Raw genomic sequence first — 14,293 nt, forward strand, 5'->3', positions numbered from 1 at the left:
ATCACCAGCTACTGAAACAGTTTGCACAATGAAAACAATCTTAATTCTTAAGAAAATTGTTTACTATAGGGAGGGAATGGTGTGTTCCTGGCATTACTTTTTTATATAATGGAATGGAAACACTTGAAATAACACATTTTCCCTTCAAGAAAACTAAAATAATGCAAGCACTTGTTTGACTCATATAGCAGAAAGTGAGTTTTTTTCCTACTGTAAGTTTTGGTGTCAAAATTTTGACCAATATAGTAATTTTTTTCAAAATTCCATACAAGATTTTGCTACTGATTTTTTCCAATAAGCAAATTACAAGAAAAATACTGAGCCTGGAATTATATTGTCCTGGCTTCAGCTGGGATAGAGTAGCAGACACAGTGCTGCTTTGGATTTCCTATGGGCATGATGCTGATAACACACTGATGTTTTAGTTGTTGCTAAGTAATGCTTACCCTGATCAAGGACTTTTCAGTCTCATGCTCTGCCAGTGAGGAGGGGGCACAAGAAGCTGGGAGGGAGCAGAAACAGGACACCTGACCCAAACTAGACAAAGGGGTATTCCATACCACAACACATCATGGTTAGTGCATAAACTATGGGCAGCTGGCTGAAAGGTGCTGATCGCTGCTCAGGCATGGGCTAGCTATTGGTTAGCGGGTGCAGAGCAATTATATTGCGCATTTAGGTGGGGTTATTCTTCTCTCTAAATGTATTTCCTATTTATTATTATTATTATTATTAATTATATTTGACTTTATTTCAATTGTTCAGCTGTTCTTATCTCAACCCACAGGTTTTTACTTTTTTCTGATTCTCCTCCCCCTGGCACCAGGGAAAGAGAGGGAGGGTGAGCAAGCAACTGTGTGATTCTTAATTGCTGTCTGGGATTAAACCAACATGTTTAATACATATGATATAAGGAGCTAATAGTCATTTATTGCTATTGACATAAATATGGTGTTACTTTATTAACAGAACCAGTTTCTTTGGCCTGCTATGCTAAAACAAACAAGATAATCAGGTAAAGTTCTGAATACGAATTGAAAATTTTTGGGTAAGAATTTCCAGCAATTTAGACATGCATGAGGTAGCATCTGTGAATATTTAGACACTAAAGCAAAACAAAAGCAAAACAGGTAAATCCACGTGCATGCTTAAACCAATGAAGTGCAAAAAGGTCTCTTTAAAAATTCTTATTAATTCATAGAATCATAGATAGTTAGGGTTGGAAAGGACCTTAAGATCATCTAGTTCCAACCCCCCTGCCATGGGCAGGGACACCTCACACTAAACCATTCCACACAAGGCTCTGTCCAGCCTGGCCTTGAACACCGCCAGGGAGGGAGCATTCACAACATCCCTGGGTAACCCATTCCAGTGCCTCAGCACCCTAACAGGAAAGAATTTCTTCCTTATGTCCAATCTAAACTTCCCCTGTTTAAGTTTTAAACCCATTACCCCTTCTCCTATCACTACAGTCCCTAAAGTCCCTAGAGTCCATCACCAGAATTCCTATAGGCCCACTTCAGATACTGGAAGGCTGCTATGAAGTCTCCACACAGCCTTCTCTTCTCCAGGCTGAACAGCCCCAACTTTCTCAGCCTATCTTCATACAGGAGGAGCTCCAGTCCCCTGATCATCCTCGTGGGCCTCCTCTGGACTTGTTTCAGCAGTTCCATGTCCTTTTTATGTTAAGGACACCAGAACTGCACATAGTGCTCCAAGTGCGGTCTCAGAACAGAGCAGAGGGGCAGGATCACCTCCTGGACCTGCTGGTCACGCTCCTTTTGATGCAGCCCAGGATACGGTTGGCTTTCTGGGCTGCATGCGCACACTGAAGCCGGCTCATGTTCATTTTCTCATCAACCAGCACCCCCATGTCCTTCTCTGCAGGGCCGCTCTGAATCTCTTCTTTGCCCAATCTGTAGCTGTGCCTGGGATTGCCCTGACCCAGGTATAGGACCTTGCACTTGTCATGGTTGAACTTCATAAGGCCCACTTGACAAGCCCACCTGACAAGCGTGTCAAGGTCCCTCTGGATGGCATCCCTTCCCTCCAGCATATCAACCGGACCACACAGCTTGGTGTCATCGGCAAACTTGCTTAGGGTGCACTCAATCCCTCTGTCCATGTCACCGACAAAGATGGTGAACAAGACCGGTCCCAACACCGATCCCTGAGGGACACCACTTGTTACTGGTCTCCAGCCGATCATTGAGCCATTGACCACAACTCTTTGTGTGTGGCCATCCAGCCAGTTCTTTATCCACCGAGTGGTCCATCTATCAAATTGATGTCTCTCCAATTTAGAGACAAGGATGTAGTGTGGGACAGTGTCAAACGCTTTGCACAAGTCCAGGTAGATGACATCAACTGCTCTACCTCTGTCCATGAGTTCCGTAGCCCCGTCATAGAAGGCCACCAAATTGGTCAGGCAGGATTTCCCCTTAGTGAAGCCATGCTGGCTGTCACCAATCACCTTGTTGTTTTTCATGTGCCTTAGCATGCTGTCCAGGAGAATGTGCTCCGAGATTTTGCCAGGCACAGAGGTGAGACTGACTGGTCTGTAATTCCCCGGGTCTTCCATTTTCCCCTTCTTGAAAATGGGGGCTCTATTTCCCTTTTTCCAGTCGTCGGGAACTTCACCTGACTGCCATGATTTTTCAAATATGATGGCCAGTGGCTTAGCAACTTTATTTGCCAGCTCCTTCAGGACCCATGGATGGATTTCATCGGGTCCCATGGACTTGTGCATGTTCAGGTTCTTAAGATGGTCTCGAACTTGATCCTCTCCTACAGTGGGCCCAAGGTCTTCAATCAGTTGAGAACCTCAGCCTTCTCCAAATCCAGGGCAGCCAGTTCTCCTGATAGCTTCTGCATGGGGCCTACGTTATCCCTAGTCTGTCTTTTATTCGCTATGTACCTATAGAATCCTTTCCTGACTCACTGGTACACTTTAATAGATAATGATCAGAACAGAAAACTGCAAGAATAGAACAAAAGGAAATAAGTAAAAATATCAGCTTTTGAAATCATCAAAACACTACTCACAGTTTCAGTATAATGTTTGTCTTAAGCATAATACAGAACGTAGGAAATGGTGAGCTGGTAGAAAATACAACCAAAGTTATAAGGGAATATCACCTAGGACATCTGCTTTTTCTTGGAAGAAGAGTAAGTTTGTGTCTAAACAGGAGTGGAAAAGCTTTGCAAGCAAGAGATAAAACACACTAGTAACCATAGTTTAAACTAGATCATTAAATAAATTTGCAACAAAAGTAGTAACAGGCCTGGTAAACAGAATTACAAATGACTGGACCTATGTGCTTCATAAATGGAAAATTCTTAACTCTGAAATTTGTTTCCACCTCACATCAAGGAGGTTCACTGGAATTCAAGGACCTAATTTTCATAAGGAGCAGTGTCATTTTGATTTATGCTTTTAGCGCTATGAAAGGAAAAAGAACTACCTCTCTTTTTACCACCAAAAATGTAAATGGATCTGGCTTGTGATTCTCACCGAAGTTTATCTGTATTCTCTTCCCAACATAAATCACTGATTTTGCATTTGGACGGTAGAATGGAGAAAAATAATGCATTAATTCATAACACTGTATTTCCACTTGGGAGTTACTTGGAAATTTACTACTTAAAAGCAGCTGTTCCTCAAATTTTTTCTATATAATTCTTCTTGGACAGATTCATATTTTAAAGGATACTTTCTTATTGATATAATTTAAATTAGAATTAGCTCTAAAATAAGAATTTTTCTTCCATCAGTGATACATTTCTCCTCAGCCATATTAAACGAAAGGTACATAAAGTTATGTTCAGAGCATGACAATTACATTTCCTTGATGTCTTCTCTTTTTTTAGGTGTTCTAACATCCCAGAAAGCTGGACTAATTTTTTAAATCTTTCCTTAAATGTTTAAATAGATCATGTAGCAACACTAAATCTATTAGACTGACAAGCATGTGAATGTGTATTTACGCAGATAAGAATAAATATTGGTACTTAAACCAAGAATGTTTACTACATCGAGCTCTAACAAGCAATCACTATCTATTTAAAGGGCTAGAATAAAGAAGAGCAGCAGTTTACCATGTGAAAACAGATGCTGGTAATTAACTTGCAAATCTTTTGAAAGATTTGCAAGGAAATCAAACCCAACAACAATGAAAATTACTTTTAATATACATGAACATGTCCATGTTATATCCTCACCCATTACTTCACACCACTTTGCGATATCATGAGCTTTACAAATATTGCTGCCAAGATTTTGGTCCTATATTCAGATAAGAAACAATTCAGTATAGAGATGCCAAGATGACTTTAATCTGCACAATCTCTTAGTGTTCCCATAAGAAGAATGCTGTCAATCTGTACCTGAATATAAAGACACTCTCCCCAAGGCTTCTGCTCTCAAGCTTTGCCCACTGTGTTCATTATAGGAAAATAGGAGATTTGATGCAGAATCTGTTATGCAAGTATTGGCCATATAGGCAATTCTCCTGTGTTCAGAAATTAAATTTAGTGCAGCAAAACTCCAATCCTGTATCTTACCCCACTGCCTCCTGAGCTATTTTTCTCCTGTGTAAAATGCTAGTAAGGCTGGACAGAGACTAACTTGGCTAGATTTGAGTGTAGCCTCTGAGGCCAGTTACCAGTCCCGCCCACAGGCACATTAGAACTGGAGTAAACGCTTAATTTGCAAAGACATTTGCATATGCAGTTTCTGCGTCTGTATGTACACATATTCTGAACACAGTAAAAAAAACCCATGCTGAAACCAGCTTCACTCAGATAACATAAACAAATAGTGATTATTTTAAATGTACAGCATATTCTGATAATGACATTGTGTATGAAAAGAATAAAGCAGTGGGTAGAAGAAAAAAGCACAGAAAATAATCCTAGTAATCCTGCGTGTTAGGTCAGAGTTCTAGGTTGCTGTATGTTGTAAATTCATGAGGGGGAGGAATTTAGTGACAGGCCAAAGTCTTTAGGCCTTAATTAATGTCATGGGGATGACAGATATGCAGTGCACTCGTTGCATTTCATACAAATGACTACGTAAGTCACCTTTGTTATCTACTAACTGCTCTGTGGGAAGAAACAAAACAGTCACAGCCATGACATTATAATCCGAAAGAAAAGGTCTTAGACCAACATTTTCAAAGATTCCTAAAGTGATTCAAATGTTTAAATCCCAAAGGTTTTCAACATGATTTAGGTAACTATATCTTTCAGTTGTACTGAAAACCTCAGCTGCAATACTTGCTTTTTTCTAGGTTACATTCGATCAGTTTAAGAAATAAAGGGTAATATTAATAGTGTTAAAATTCCACTCCTGTTACCATTAAAATCACATTTGTATTTGTTTTAAGAAATTGTGGGTAATGTTTGACCCTTTGCTGGCTTTAGCTGGCTTTTAGCTGTCTTTCTATAACCGAGCTGAACCCTTAGTTAAGAAACCACATCTCATCTTTTTTCATGATTGTAATTTATTTTTATTGACAACACTTATTTACAAAGACACAAGTGATCTTTATTTTCCAGTGAATAGCACTCCATGGGGCATAATGGTTCATCCAACATATTTTTGTATAACTAGTAAGAACTTGTGAAAGCCATGCAATTTCAGGACAGACTGATTATGAACTCCAACTTATCTTGAGCTCAAAGATGGTATGACAGACCTCTACAGGAGCTTGACAGCAGGCTTTAGTCATCTGGAATATGTCTATTAAGTTCTGATTCACTCTGCTGTTAGGAAAACAAAACAAACAAACAAAAAAACTAAACCAAGGACTATCTCATTGAAGTTGGGTAATGTGGCTGTTTCAGGAGAGCAGCTGAAGAAGTCATGTAGGAATGGCTGAACTGTTTCAGTGTATGTACTGCTGAGTGCAAAATGCAGCAGCGCTTCACACCCCATTCAGTAGCTGTGCTGCGGAAGCTGCTGGCTCCAGGAAAAGGGCAGGGCTGCAGCTGGGTCTGCCCATGACATCCTGAATCCCAGACAAGCCATTGCACCCTCACCTTTTACAAGCACTAATCTGCATTTCTCAGGAGCTTCAGGAAATAAACAATTACACCTGTTTAGATGTCAACATTATCACAAGAAATCTCCTATTGAATGACAAAGGTCTTTTGCTTAATTATTTAATCAATATATTCATCCAGTGCTATATCTAACTTAAAACATAAGTCACTGGTTGTACTACTCATGTAAATATACATATTCAGTATAGCTCACAATTAGTGATAAGCATTTAAAATTAGATAATTTCACTTTGAAAACAAAACACTAAAATTTACAGAGAAACTTTGTACAAGGTATCAGACCATTTCTCCCTGGATGGTGGTCAAAGGGACAAGGATGGTGGACACAGCCCAGGGAGTTGAGAGGCTCAGAATCAGTAATTTTCCATGCTTCACATTTTTCAAGGGATCCTAGTTTTAGTGTCCCACCTCATAACCCTTGGTTATCTTGTCTTCACCAAATGTTAATCTTACAGGAGGTGGAGATTTTGTTATAGTTTATGTTCAGGGTTTAAATTAAAGCTGGAGGCTCAGAAGTTTCCTACTACAATGCAAACAGATAGTTTTAAAATCAGGATCACAAATATTTTACTCTTTTGTGCACATGCCACAAGGTGAGAAAATAGTGTGTCATCGAGTATATAACGGAGTATCTACCAGAAAGCTGTAAATTACTTTGAAATATCAGAGCCATAGGTTTATCCTGCACACCAGTGCAAGAAATTTACACTTTGCATCAAACCCATTAATTGTTCACCTTCACCAGTACATTACTATACCCTGTGTCTCTAATCCCAATCCCTCAATGACTTGCCCTAGCATTCAATGACACTTGTATAAAAGCTGGGCCAGATTTAGTAAGGTCATCCCTGTAGTTATTGCTTAAATTGTAATCTAGTGTAGTCCCAGTTCTGCAACATTTCTCCTCATATCAGCTTTTCTGACCCTGTGCAAAAACAGACTAGTGTGTCCTGTCTGTAGGTGCAGACAGTTGTAGCCAAATACAGAAGAAAAGAGAGAGGTCAGATGACAGGGTACCAATGAACAGGGAGATAATGATGAACATGATAAAAAGTCCATTCATAGCAATTGCTCATAAGCTTTTAAGCATCATAGTTTTTCTTGCTGAAGAACACAAACTGCTGAAGGAGTGATCTGAGAGATGATAAGGAGTTTTTTTTGCCAGTGCTCAAGGACAGGAGAGAAATGTGGGTTCATGCTTGAAAATATAACAAAGGAAATGAGAAAATGAAAGTGGCACCAAGGGAGGATTGCAAGCTAGGAATCAACAGCTTGACATGGCCTTAGAGGAAAGGAGGAAAGTGGGAAGGGAAAACCAGTCCCTTCTGTTCAGTATAGTGGAGGATTGTACCTTGCTCAGGGGCTAAGAACTTACTTCTGTTATCACAATATTTGAGGAAGGTGGAAATGATAAATTGAGGAGGATGGGATATATTTAAAGAATGAAAGTCTGACACCAAGCACTGTTCCAAAACGACAGCAGGTGTCTATTTGTAACCACAACCTCTGTAAGGCTTTATAACATGGGAATGTGAAAATATATTCCCCAGTCTCTTAAAACTTGAAAAAATTAAATATCCAGTGTGGAACTGCTGCTGCCTCTCTATTTGACTGAAATGCCTTTACTGTAGGAAGATCTTTATTGCTAAAGGAAGGCACAGAATCTTTTAAGTATGTGACATTCAACATGGAAAGTACCTCAGCAGAGAAGCCTTGATCACACCCCATAGAAGTGGATTACAATTTCAAATGCAGATACAGGCTAACAAAAGGAACTTGGTTCAACAGTGCTTCATCTCTCTCGTGGGTAACCCACAGGTGTGCCATATTTTCACTCTAATTTAAACCCAGCATTGAACTCTCTGCTTGTAATGTGGTCTCCCATTCAAGTTCAGAAAAGCCTAACTGAATGCTGCAGTGCCCCCAGCCTAGATACTGATATGGATAGCACCTGATGGGGTGTGATGCAGTTTGCACAGAAGGCACTCTGTACCATAAAACCCAAAGCACTGCTTCAGAAAGATTTCCCTAAATGTCCCTCAGACTGTAGTGAGATCCTGTGTTGTGACACGGTGGTCTTCACAGCAATATCTGTTAAAGTAATGCCTTCCTTCCTACCTTTCTGCTAGGTGATCTCTTCCTATGCCTCTGATGGCAGCATGGGACCCCTCAAATCTGACAATTTATTTGCATCGCTGTACTATGAACCAAGTCACTGAGACAGATCTGTGAGCCTGTTCACAGCAGTTTCTGAAAGTACAACTTAGGGGAGGGCACTTTGGCACGTGGACGAGACCAAGCATAAAGAACCGCAGAATAGGCTGTGAAGAGGACAGTGTCACCACTGAAGACAAAAACCTGTTCAATTACAGCCTCATCTTTTAGTTAAGCTGGTTCTGGAGCTGAGTAAAAGCAAGAAAACTTTCTTCTCTTCCTTGTGACTTGGAGCAAAGTCAGGAACAGAAGGGGCAGAAGGGCCTTGTCTTTTGGCATGGGCTTTGCAGAGCATCTCAGAGCTGACATCTCAGGTTGACTATGGCTGTAACATATTCCCCTTGTTACATGTAGTGACTGTAGCACCAATGGAGTTATCAGCCATCAAGTAGGTGTGACACAGGGTCTAAATGAGATCTTTGCTGCTTTGCACCTTGGGTGGAATTAAGCATTTGAATACCAGAAACACAGATTGTCTGTCTCACAAAGTAGCTAGATTCAAGCTCAAAACTTTTTACAGACCTTCAGTTTTACTACTGACTTCAACTAAAGTTGTCACCACCTAGGCAGTGATGAATATGTAGGCGACTAAAGCTGTTTGCAACCTACACTGTCTCTTCACACCTAGGTTGCCACAGGCATCCAATCCTGGAAGTATGTTCTGAGAATGGCTAACATGCCCCAGCAGCATTTAACTGCCAGACACAGTCAACACGAGGCTAAAGGAGCCAGAGTTCAGTGTCATTTCTTGCATAAGTTCTTACTGCTGGAAAAGTTACATAGGAAGGTACAGTACTAGAGCTCTCTGCACTCAGAGGTTATCAAAATCTATTTAGCCTCTGCCACAGAGTTACATACTTCTGAACAAAGTTGATAGTATTCCCAAGATGTTCTCAAAATAGGAGTGAGAATATCAGTACTATATTGTCTTTGAGCTAGCAGCAATATTTGATCAGCCGCCAGTCGCAAGTAAGAAAGCTCAAAACAGTCTTTGACTTTCGGTGATCAAAATACTGACGTATCTGTATAAATTCTGCTTCTGAAAAACTGTAAAAATAGGACATCTAGAATGTGAAATGGCAGAAAAAAGCTACCTATTTCTCAAAGTATATAGTATAGAGATAATAAAGTATATATATAGTAGACAGAATAGAGTCACATGAAATTTCTGTTATGTCCAAGCCAGAACAATTTCCTTTTGATGCACTGGTATTTTGGAGAATAGGTAAAGAAACACCATGTGAAAATAGGGAAAGCTGCTGAAGAGGAAAGAGAACCTTTTCTCTCTTCTCTTCATGAAGAGAGAGAGAGAAATATGTATGTGTGCACGTATGGTCATCAGATTTTATCTATCCATGGCTGCGAAGGAAAAGCAGATGGAGTTGTGGAACTCAAAGCCATCGCTCCTTTGAATCCTGGTTCACATCACTTGCACTACATCTGAACCAAGTGCATTATGTAATAGAGAACACATTATGTTAACAAGTTAATCTAGCAGCAATAGAAAACCCAGTCTCTTAAATGCAGCTGATTTGTTTTACTTCCTTTCACTTCACTTCCACAGAGCTATCTACTTCCTGACTCTAATTCTCTAAAATTGTGCCAAATGTGTTCCAGATTTTTACCTCAGCATATCAGAATAGGATCTTTCCAGCCCATGAGAACATACAGTCAACAAAGCTCTTTCCCCTTAATTTCCTGAGCTGCTGGCAAAAGCAATTTTATTTTCAGGATGTTAACATTATTATTTTTGGCTAAGAAAATAGTAATTCATTATTAAAATGTTGCTAATGTATCAGGAAAGAAATGTTTTGATTGTGGTTGCTATCTACAAACACAAATTTATATGTAGCTTTTCGCAAATTAAGCACACTTTCAAGAAGAAAAAATAATAAAATAATTACTGAAGGATGTCAAAAATGGCACAAAATGCAATCTAAATTCACCAGAAAACTGTATTTGATCCTAACATGTCAAACTAGCATGAAGAGATCTCAATTATACACCTAATTGCTGCTTTTGTGTTACATGTTTAAGTTTCCTTATATGCACAATTGCATTGGCTCGTACTTTGTGGGGCACAGCCGAGTTGCTCCATGGCTTGGAGAAAGAGTATCTGTTTGGAGACCCACCTGCCCCAGACTTCTGCTCCCTTAATACTTCTGATCAGACACCTGATGGAGCACACACATGAAGCAGAAAACAAACCTTGCTTTTAGAGAAGCCATGAAGCAAAAATTTTGCAGAAGGATTTGTGCAGGTCTACATCTTATCCTCACCTGGAGTGAAGATATAGCTGAACCTCACTTCAGTGTTGAGAGATTCAGAAGAATCGCTGGTTTCCACTGTCCAGGAACAACTTGAAAGGCTCTTAACTGTTAAATACAGCATTCATGGGAAAAACTGTTCTGTTAAAACTTGTGAATAGGAAAAAACCTAAACAATTAAGCTATTTTCCAATCAGCGGTATTAGCGTTTCCATTCTTTCAATTCAGACTAATCATAATAACACAACTATTATCCAGCAGCTGTAATTACATTACAAAAAAAAAAAAAAAAATCATTAGACAGCCTTTAAATTTACCAGCTCCTTAATAAAATGAACTGAAATTGCAATTGTTATTTTCATGTTATTTCTAAATGCCTCAAATTCTATTTCACCCAGGGAATTTTCTGTTCTTTCTGTACTAACTAACACCTCATGTTTTCTCACAAACGTTTTCTCACAAGGTTTTCTCATCATTTAATTATGGTCCTCTCAGTCTGGTTAGATAACTTACTACAGAAATATTAGTGAGTTTTAATTGCAGTAAAAATGTTGTGAAACTTCTGAAAGTTTATATGTAATCTGTACAGAGAGTTAAGCAATGGTGCTTTCTCAGCAAACTCTCAGCTCAGCAAACGTTACCTTTCTCTTCCATTTCTCTTACTTAAGGTGCTGGCTATTCTTTCCATGCATTGTAGAAATCAACGCACAACTGAATTAATGGATTTCCTGTTTCTAGAACACTTCATATTACATAAAGAAAAAAATATTTCTATTCTTGGGTGTTCTCATTTCATTTTGACCTAACACAAACAAATTATTTTTTTTTTAAACCTGAATTTAATATTATACAACTTTTTCAGTGAATGACAGACCTTAACCTTAACACTTGAAAGTTTTTGAAAACAAACTTTCACTTCTCCTGTTCCATACCATCTTCCTTCTCTTTTATTGATTCCAGCACCTAAAGTAACTTTCCTCATTTCTGGCTTTTACAGAGTAGGCTCAAAAATCACTGATAGCTCCTACAGTTGTTCCAGCAATAAATCAATAAGGAACTGACCAGATGTTCTTGTTGAATAACACCGACTTAAGAAATCTCTACTCCAAACTAAGTAATGGAGGCCAGATCCAAAGAAATATTTATGCACCTCAAAGTTAGATGTTCCCAGAACTGAAACACAAATTATGAGTTGCAGAGTCACATCCTCAACAAAGCCCACAGCATGAGCTGGAGATCTCAGAAAGAGGTTTGAAAGAGTCACCATTTACAGCACTGAGCTGGCTAATGATAGTACATGCAATGTACCAATGCTTAGAACTGGCCTCCTAAGCATCTGTTTCTAAGCAGTCATGTTTTAAAATCCTCTGCTCTTTGACCTTTCTTGACTTGAGTGAATCATCTGCTGAAAGAAGGCACCTATACGTTTTATTTCAAAAGCCAGAGCTGTGCTTGTCAAATTCCCTTAAAACACAACATAATGAACTAAAATCCCCTTTTGCTACAATAGTAGCATATTTAGAACCATTAGCTAGAATTCGGAAGACCATTTCTGTTCTCTGCTAGATAAATTATTTCATCTGACTGAAAGCATTCAAAACCAATTTTTGCTGCCTCAAAAACTGCACAAAACACCAAGTCACAAGACGGTTCCTTTCAGTTAAAATGCAGCAGTCAAGAAAAACATCCAAAGCTATTTTGTAATTCCTCCTCATGCTAAGCCGTGAAGTACTTCACAAGGAGTTTCAAAGAGTACATCCAAGGTTTTCTACTAACTAGATTAATTATTGTTTGGTTTTTTGAAAGGAATAAAAAGACTGACAGTACATATGATTATTACAAAGGACAACTTCAAAAGGTGACTTAGAAATATCAAGTTGAACCACAAGAACACTGTTTCTGAGCTCTGATTGACTGGACACATATAATTCTTAAAACTTTCAGATTTATCAGAATGGAATTAATATGATGGAATAAATTAAGAAAATCCATTAACTGAATAAATCTAACAACTGTTCTTCTCAAGCTCCCTTTGCTTTTGCTTTTATTCAAGTATTTCTTGTACAAATTACCTTTTAGAGTAGTTTTTATATCAATATTTATGCATATATATGTAGAAATTTATATTCCTAGGAAGGTGATATTGAATTTAAAGAAGTGAGTCAAGTGAACAATTCTGCAATAGAAGGCTGGGCAACAAAAGGTGGAGACTCCCTCTAGAACAATTACCAGGACTTTATTTGAAGTTATGACAGAAATTATTTTAGAATATTTTGGGAAAAAAAAAGTAAAATAGAAGGAGATATTTATTATTACAGGCATTTTTCACATCTAAGCTATGAAGGTGTAATACAAGGAAGCTAACTGGTTTCATTACTGGTTAAAGTTTTACTGCAATTGTTATGCAAAAAAATATCTTTAGTAGTAGTAAAATACCTTAATATATTCCAAACTATGCTTTCTAGAGTTTTAAAATACTGAGAAGCTAAGAAACTGACCAATTAATAGGTTCTGAAAAGTTATAAAATCTAGAAACTTGAAAATGTTTAACATGTCATAGCAGTATGAGCTGATGAGGTCATCAGAAAGAATCCACTGAGGCTTTGTACCACTATATATGCCAAATAGAAGGAATAAAAATCCACAAACACAGCCAGTGAGGTCAGGAAGACAAAATAAATTCAAAGGCTTAGTGATATTGCAGCCTTGTAGATTAAATCTAACATTGGAAAAGCACATATAATTTAGCATTAAGCAGAAGATGGGTAAAATACAGGCTAATTAGCAGGCAAGCTGTTGAAACTGCAAGTCCATGAAAGATAGAATTGTGTGCTGAAAGTTTAATTAAGGTTAGAGTTGTAGGCATAAACAATTACAGACCAGAGCCATTGAGAGAACCTTGTTTAACTCTCCTTGATCAATTGCCATGTTCAGAGCTAAAAAACCAAGCATTGCATAGCTCCCACTAACAGTGGGGGATGTGATCCATGTGAGTTGGAGCAAAGCCAGCTCATAACCAAATTAGGCAGAAAGCTGAAGTCATGACAGTGTTGAAACCTGTTGTAGGTGTCATGCTGCCCTACTTGAAAAGCAAGAGTGTCCAGTGAAGGAGCTGCAAACTAAGCCAAAAGCAAGAGTATATAGCAGAAGTGGATGTCTCAGAGGGAACATCCAAGACTAGAAAGGATTAGCAGATATCACTTAAAAGGAAAAGAACAAGAAGGTAAAAAATCTAATTCATCAGTTTAACACAGTGTGGGAGTCACAGCAGCACAGTGTACTATGATCAATAAAAATGCACTAAACGCAACCTGAAAAACTAACAAAAAAAAAAAAAAAAAGCACAGCCTTGTTAAAAACAGGTATCTGAGACAGAACATAAAAAGAATTCTTTCAAGAAAGCAGTAAAAGTTTGTAATTGTAAAAAGCTGCATAGATCTGAATTTTCAGCTGGTTTAAAGCAGTCCCTGTTCAGGGTTTTTAATTTACTTAGTCTGGATGAGATTTAATTACATCAATCTGAGGAGCAGGTGGGTGGGTTTTACTTGTTTGGTTTTTTTGATTGGTTGTTTCTTTACTGTGAGGGTGGTGAGGCACTGGAATGGGTTGCCCAAGGAAGCTGTGAGTGCTGCATCCCTGGCAGTGTTCAAGGCCAGGTTGGACAAAGCCTTGGGTGGGATGGTTTAGTGTGAGGTGTCCCTGCCCATGGCAAGGGGGTGGACCTAGATGATCTTGAGGTCCTTTCC

This window comes from Lathamus discolor, chromosome 1, assembly GCF_037157495.1.
Source record: "Lathamus discolor isolate bLatDis1 chromosome 1, bLatDis1.hap1, whole genome shotgun sequence".
NCBI classification, from domain to species: Eukaryota; Metazoa; Chordata; class Aves; order Psittaciformes; family Psittacidae; genus Lathamus; species Lathamus discolor.